Here is an 8,220-nt window from a genome sequence, read left to right as displayed (position 1 = left end):
GATAATTATGAACAAATTTCCTCATTCTAAGACAAAATATAAATAAAATTGTAAAAACAGTGTATCTGTGAGAGTGCAGGCAGCTTTAAGACAAAATTATAGCATTCAGACAATTTCAAGTCTCCTGAATGGGGAATCCCAACAATCCTAATAAATTCCATTTTTATATATATATTCTATGTGTAAAAGGGTTTTTAATGTTAGTGTTTGCAATTTATCACATGATCACATTTTTAAATTTCAGTTTATAGTCAGGAGCTGAATAAAGACATAGCTGTAAGGGAGCAATATCCTCTGAAGCTTGGATTTGGCATCACCATCCATAAAGCACAAGGGATGACATTGACCAGGTTTGGAAGTTGAGATTTAGAACTTTTTATCCAGTGAGTAATTCAATTCAGACAAACCTGACAGCTTTGAGGTACAATATCCCCTTCCTAACCATGAAGAACACATTTTGAGTCCCAGTCAGGGACACTTTGTCATGGTTAGACAGAGGAAGCAGACTAGAAAGTGATTCTAGTCTAATTGTGTCATGGATAACAATGAATCCAAGTGCCATTTAGTATAATTATCTATATTGGTATCATCATGTAATATACCTTCATGTATTTCAGTGTTGAGGTTGACTGTAGGGATATATTCAAGGCCGGTCAGCTCGCTGTGGCAATGTCTAGGGCAACTACATCTTCTGGTCTCCGAGTGATAAACTTCCACCCCCGATATATCATTCCCCCTCCACAGTTTGTTATAGAGTTCATGAACGAGCCTTCCCAAGCCACAACTCCGGATATTAGTTGTTGCAGAGCTGTAAAAAGGTATATTTTTATTTGAAATGCATACAAAATGTACATAATATCACAGGTTGTAACAAATAAATGTAATGCAGTGAAATTATTGGGGCAGAATCGCAAAGATTGTCCACCTCTCAACCCAGAGGGATTCAGGTTCGATCCCCGGCATAACAAGGATTGTTCTAAGTTATCAAAAAACATTTTAATTGCATTTTAGATTTAATATAATGATCAAAGACATTAATTGATTATAGGAACATTATTTTTCAATTTACCTTTTACACCCTGATGACTTTGATAATGGAACCATTGCCCTGTTGCTTTTTTCTTTTTGGTATCCTTTCAGTTTTCATCCCAACAGTAAATGGAATGGCACTAGAGATGGGTTTCCCAGCATTTGATTTCCTGGATATTGTATTTTGTCCCACCAATATACTGTTAATGGTTTTTCTGTACTGCAGGGCATTGGGGTTTGTGTTGGCACCATTATAGGTGGACCTTTGTTGATTGAAAATGTTTTCAATAACATCTGAATTTATCAGTCCTGGTGTAATGTAAATTTCTCTTGACATTTTCAGGACACACTCACAGAGCATTAGAAAACCTTGAATACAAGACTGTATGTCTTCATGACACTGTGTTGACATCAGTTTCTTGGCCATTTCTTTCTTGCTTATAGAATTTTCATATGTGTGTCTTTCCCATTCTAGAAACCATTGGCTCACGTCTTTTAATGTAGTTAAACGAGTGTCATCGTATGTTTTAATTGGTCGCATGTCCCGAAATATTGATACCATCAGGGAAGTTTGTTCTAAGAGTTCTATTACCCCATTCAGTACTTCTCCTTTTTCCCCAAGACTGTTCTTAAATTGATTGAGTACATGGAGCATTTCAGTGTTTAACACATCTTCTGCAAGATGGTTCCTCATTTTCAATTGTGAATCTGGGAAAATATGTTCATTGGTTAACTTTCGATGAAGTTGAAGGCTGTTTTGTTGGTCCCATTTGTAGCAATCAATAAACATTTGCCATTGTACAGTATAACCACTGGGAAGTGTTAAGAGTCGAGTAGATTTGTTAGTAATACCACTTTTAATGATGTTATTTCTAACCTTTTTTATGACATGTGAGATGTCCATCATAAAAATAACTGGTTGAGATGTAGAAGGATTAAGTGAAAGGAATTTGTAGTTTTGGTAATTGTTTTCTCCTACACATATATGCATGAAGGATCTGTTGCATGATGCTCCATCCATGCATGTATACAATACTTTAAATCCATATGTCCATAGAAGTTGCACTGCTTTCCAAAATAATCCATAAAGTTCAGAAGCTTGAATGTTATGTGTTATAAAATGTGCTATGGGGAAGCGAAACCCTGTTATCCCAAGATATAATAGCTGCAGGACATGCGTGCCCAGGTGTTTATCAGAACTTCCTTTTCTCAATGTGTTACACAAATCTCCTTCTTCTCCAAGATCGGTAAATCCAACTAATTCAACAACATCACCATTTTTATTGATTTGAACATCACTTTGAATTGACATCTCATCAAATATGAGCCCACCTATCATTCCATTTTCTGGTATGTTTCTTCTCTTTGCTTCATCTAGCATCCACTCAAACATGGTGTGGTCAAATCCAGGATCTTGTTTTAGTTTATTTTTGTACATGATCAGTGTAGAAGCTGATGGAAGAACCAACATTTTTGAAAATACTAACATTTCATAACTTTGGGGACTTCTATTATAAAGTTGAAGACATGTTCCTATGAACGATTTTGACCACCTTGGCCCCTTGCCAACCGGCCCCTTGGGTCTCTGGAAATGTTTTTGGACTGTTCTAAGAATAACTGCACAAGTTCAGGATTTGCATGTTTTAATAGATGCTTAATCCTTTCAACATCTTCATTTTCACTATTCTCTGGTATTCTTTTTTCTTTGTTTTCACTTCCAGAAGAAAAGGTCATTGTTCGACAAAATTTACATGTCATTGATTGTGTCCCAAATGATACCAGTCTAATACATGAAACAGATCTGATGGCCCTGACTGATGGAGTAATGCTATTATTCTGAAATTGTTCGAGAATATGGAAGCGACTTACTATTATGTTTTTATTTATTTTAACACCTTCACATATTTGTTATTTTTCAACGATTTTGCAAATGTTTTCAATACTATCTTTTTCAAAGAAATACTTGTTTGTGACATGAACATTTTCAAGGTTAACACTCTTGCCACTGACAGATAATTCCCATGTTCTGTCATTATAAAATGTTATTTTCTTTGTAATTGCATTGCCATTTGAAAAACAGCCACTTTCTGTTGAACAGCTGATTTCTTTTTCACAAATGTTAGTAACAACAAATGACTTAGGGCTATATTCAGCAATTTCCTGGAAGTTTAGAGAGTGATTGGTAATCAGTTCATTCAAAGGATTAATAGCAATTCCTCTGTAACATGTCAACCATGATTTATTAAGTCGCTTTCTGACACGCTTCACTTGCGGGTATACTGAAACTAAATTGTCGAGAAATATTCGCATTCCTGGAATGGCTTCAATACATCCAGACTCTTTCATTTCAAAAGTGAATCTATTATATAGCGCATTCACTTCTATTTCACTCTTTGCCTCCGCAGTTAGCCTTTCAATCAACCTGAAAACAAAAGTTTTGATTTAAAAAAAAGCCCCCCATTAAAGGTTGTAATCTCATAAAATGACTGCTTTAATATTAAATTGCAAGTGAATATATCAATACAATTATATTCCATTAAAATAAGGTTGATGATAGTAGTTTTAAAGTTGCACTGTCACAGATTGAATGTTTTGATAAAAAAAAAAATCGTTGTCTTCATGGCTTAAAGTGTTAGAAACACTTTTGATATTAAAAAAGGGCAGTTACCCAAACAATTTAGATCTTTTCTATTGTGACTTATCTTATGTGACTGAATTAAAAGCACTGATTCCAAAATCGTCTGATATTGATGTGTAAAAATTGTCAATCAGTGAGAATACAGCTTTAAAAGATACTGTAAATTTATTTATGCACGGATCTTATTGTATCCTATCGGACCCAAACAATTGCATATTAGATGGGATTTTTGTGAGATCATGTTGACATAAATATAACTTTCAACAGTATTACAAAAAAAATATGTTTTGTGTCTCTCATTTCAGTTTAACATGCGATGATGGCTCTGATTTCAAAGAGACAACAGAATGTCCGGAAGACAATGAGGACCAGCCACAGATTGAAGATGTTGATATAGAGGCTACCGAAGATATTGAAAATCTCGATGATGACTTCAACAGGATAATAGCATCAATTATATCTATTGAAGCTGAGGCTATAGAATTTGAGATTCCTGAACAATTCAACATCACCACAGTAATAGAGAATATGAAATATGAAAAAGAAGTAACTGAAAATCATAAATGCATTAATGAAATTCTTGACAAAATTCATCAGCCAAAATTATCAATATTCGTGAAAAAAATATTCCTTAAATTTGCTGAGATTGTAACAAAATTAACAGGAAACAAGAAATCATCTACAGGAGTACCAGAAGCATGTTTAGCAAAATATTATCGATTGTCTCATGAGTTCACTACAAGTGCAGATTATACATTAAGTTGTATTGACTTGTTTGGAGATGAATGTTCATTTTCTGACCATCACCGCATTGTTTGTTATAATATTGTTGAAGCAGTTAGACTATTCTTTTTGAAACAAAAAGTTGACCTTTTGAAAATTACCAAAGGAAATGTACCAAAACGCCAAGTTACTGATGCATCGAGAGCACGGATCAGATATGTTGCAGGTTATTGTCTTGCATCTTTGAGAAAGAAATACACTAAAATTCAACACAGTTATTTGTATTCTAAAACAAAAGAAGGTCAAGACAGTGAAGCCAAATGCACTGTCTCAATCCTTAATACATTCAAAGAAGAGGAACACTAAAGGCCAATACAAATGAACCTGAATCACTTCTTGATGTTGAAAGAAGACAATATTCATCAAGGGGCCTAACAAATGTCACTGATAGTCTGTTCAATTTCTTTGTTAAGTTAACAGAGGAGTGTATGGCAGTTTTTGTACATGAAAATCTAATGGCATTTGGAAAATCAATGTACAATATGTGTCTTGATCACATAAAGCAAAACCAGAGTTTGTATCCACTTTTCATTTCTGTGGTTGTGAACAGTTGCTCAATGGCAGGAGTTGTTGAATTTGATGAAGATCAGGATATCAACAGTATTCTTGAAAAAATGGTTCTGATTTCATCACAGACATGCAGTATATTCAATGAATTGATACAAAAATATCTAATGGTTTTACTATCACAATTCCGTAAGGACTTTAAATCATCCCTTAGAGTAGAAAAAACGATGGCACATCGCAAACAAATTAAGGTTTCTAAGCAAAGTAAGAATAAAAGTAAAGTTTCAGAGACAATTCCTTAAAAGCGCCAAAAGGTCGCAAAAACTCGTACAAAGACAGGATCTATCCACACTAATGAGCCACACATTGGCCCAATTGAGGAGTCACAACCATGCCCTTTAAATGAGCCACAACCTGGTCCATCGAAGGAGCCACAGCCAGGTCCGTCTACTGAGCCACAGCCAGGTCCATCAAAGGAACCACAGCCTGACAATACACATGAAACAATATCTGATGATACAGATTTGTGCCAAAAGTGTTTTTCGGAAAGAGAAGAGGAATGGATCCAATGTGATTCATGCAATAGTTGGTTCCACAGACAGTGTGCTGGATTAAAAAATCAAAGACTATGGAAAAAATTCATTAAAGATGAAATTTCTTGGTTTTGCAATTGTTGCAAATAAGAAACTGAAGTCTGTTTTAAAATGATGATTTTGTAAATGACTTGTAATATTCTATATCAATAAGACTCATTCTCAGTTTAAACGGTTTATATTAAAGTTACACCAGGAAATGCATATGAATAAAAATATCAGTGTAGTACACATTTATTTCAGTGTTTCAGTTTTAACATTCTTATTTTAAAACTTGTTTGTTTCTATGGTGGCTTTCTTATGAAATTGCATTTCATCTCAAATTATTTCAATGTTTTGCAGACTGAAGTAAATTGATAAATCATATAGTAACCAGTGAATTGAAAATACAGGCTCAATGTCTAGAAATACGCTAATTAAGCCACTTGTGATAATATTTGATTAACAAAGTCTGACAAGTTGAAATGCATTAGGGATATGATCATACTGTATAAAGTGCAGTTTGCATTAACCGATTCAAGGTAGGGTGGGGGTGGGGTGCCCCCAATGTGTTTGTGTAGTGGGGGGTGGGGGTGGCGGTGGTCGGGTATGAATAAATGAACAGAAACAAGGAATTTCTTTTGGGGGGGATGGGGGGAGGGTGGTGCCGCCCCTCCCCCAAAGACAAATCATTATGTTTGTTTAAATACAGGAGATGAAATGATTAAATGTAATACATTTTGCCAAAAATGCACCATTTTGTGTTTTTGTGTGTATGTGTGGGGGGACCCTGAACCCCCCTGCCATCACTTTAAACCAATTTATTCTGAGGGGGGGAGGGCACAAGTCAAAATGTCACGCATCCTATTAAGTAGGGATGCAAACGAATGGCAAAATCGATATTCGAATATTCGGTAATTCTTTCGATCGAATATTCGAATATTCGATAAAAATTGAATCTTTAAAAAGTTATAGTTATCTATTAATTTTAGTTATAAACCATGATACCCTTTTCTTTATCTGTCGAATGTTTCCAGTGTTATCGTAATACAATACAATACATAGCAGCGTGTCGAATATTATTACATCGACATATGAAATACATATCTAGCACATAACAAGCACATACAATTCAATGAAATCACTCATCAATAAAATCATCACATATGATGGCCTTGTTCTTATCCAGAAATATTATCTTATCAACAAGATCACATGACAGTCTGTTTCTAAGTTTGTTAACAATGAGTCCGGCGCAGGAGAAAATTCTTTCTGATGGCACAGACGTCGCAGGTATCCCAAGCAGTTGGCGAGCAACATGTGCAACGCGAGGAAAGCGTCCCTCTTTCTTTTTCCATCATGCAAGTGGAGTGGCCTCCTCGTCGGAAGGTTCGTGCCGGTACCGACTCAGCTCGTCGTTAGCCGTCTTGGTCGTCTTTGGAACCATGAAGCTAAGACGGGGTCGTTTGGAGGGTGTTGACGCACTCTCGTCGGGGTTGGCAACCGAAATGGAACATCGTCCAATCTACTCTCGAGCGCGTCTTCCGTGTAGCGCCGCTGTTCCGTTGACAGGAAGTCCAGGTCTTTGTAGCGGGGGTCCAATAGAGCGGCAAGGACTAGGGTGGATGTGGCGGTGGCATGGTTCGAAGGTCGGAAGCGGCGACGAAGCTCAGCAGCAATAACACCCTTCACTTCCTTGACGACATGGGAATCAGCCTCGCATGCACGGAGTGTGTTGTCCAAAAGACTTGTCACCATGAGATAAACTTCACTGCATGACACGTTCTTCTCCGTTGACATATACGAAGTCGTCTCAGTCAAATGACTGAGTACGTCACTCAGCTCGGAGACGACGGTCCACTCGCCGTCCTTCAACGACAGGTGCTGGTCGGCCTTCCGGGTAACCCGAGTGTCCAGCATGAGGTCGGAAAGGACGCGGCGTTGCTCGTTCAGCCGGGCCAGTATAGCATGCGTGATGTTCCATCGGGTTGTAACATCCTGCACCAGCTCGTGTTTGGGCACCTTTAGAGTAGCTTGGCGCTTGCGCATTTCGGCCGTCAATGTAGTCGAGTGTTTGATGTGCCCGACCAGCTTACGACATCTGGAGACGACCCTGTTGACATCAGTGAGAGCAAATGCCGGCTTGATGGCCAGCTGCAGTGTTTGCCCAAAGCACCCAGAACACAAATCATGTTTAAGACCAGAAACGGTAAACTTTTTCATTGATTGCTGTTTACTGCTTTCACTTTGAGAACTCGGATGCTTAGCCTTCACGTGATTCCAGAGATTAGTCGTCGTGCCCATGTACGACAACCTCACACTGCATAGTTTGCACGTGACAGATTTCTTGTCAACAGAGCGCGTGAAATAAGTCCATACTTCAGATGTGGCTGGCATCTTTTACGTTGTTAAGAAATACAAATCTAACATATAATAATAATAAGTTTAACTTATAATGTTTTGCGAACATATATTCTGAAGGAATGAAGTGGTATCTACTTTCGGCGTATAATATCAATCGCCGATTTGAGCAATATTGCTCAGCTTAATTGGCAGGCAAACTGACAAGAGGGTGTGAAGACCGCTTCCTTAAATTCTTAATTGGCATGGTCATTTAAAAGAACTAAAAATCAATTAAACTTGTTTGATGTCACTTCCTAATAGCCAGTTATTTTACAATTATGGAAACTG

The 8,220-nt window shown here is 37.1% G+C and overlaps 1 pseudogene; it reads right to left on the bottom strand.

Moving 5' to 3' along the window:
- Positions 1-1,072: 1,072 nt before the first annotated feature.
- LOC128240542 (uncharacterized) lies at positions 1,073-7,926 on the bottom strand (annotated as a pseudogene).
- Between the last annotated feature and the right edge of the window lie 294 nt (positions 7,927-8,220).

The sequence above is a fragment of the Mya arenaria genome, chromosome 7, assembly GCF_026914265.1.
Source record: "Mya arenaria isolate MELC-2E11 chromosome 7, ASM2691426v1".
NCBI classification, from domain to species: Eukaryota; Metazoa; Mollusca; class Bivalvia; order Myida; family Myidae; genus Mya; species Mya arenaria.
Note: the sequence above shows the minus strand (reverse complement) of the source record. Positions and strands in the feature narration are given on the sequence as shown.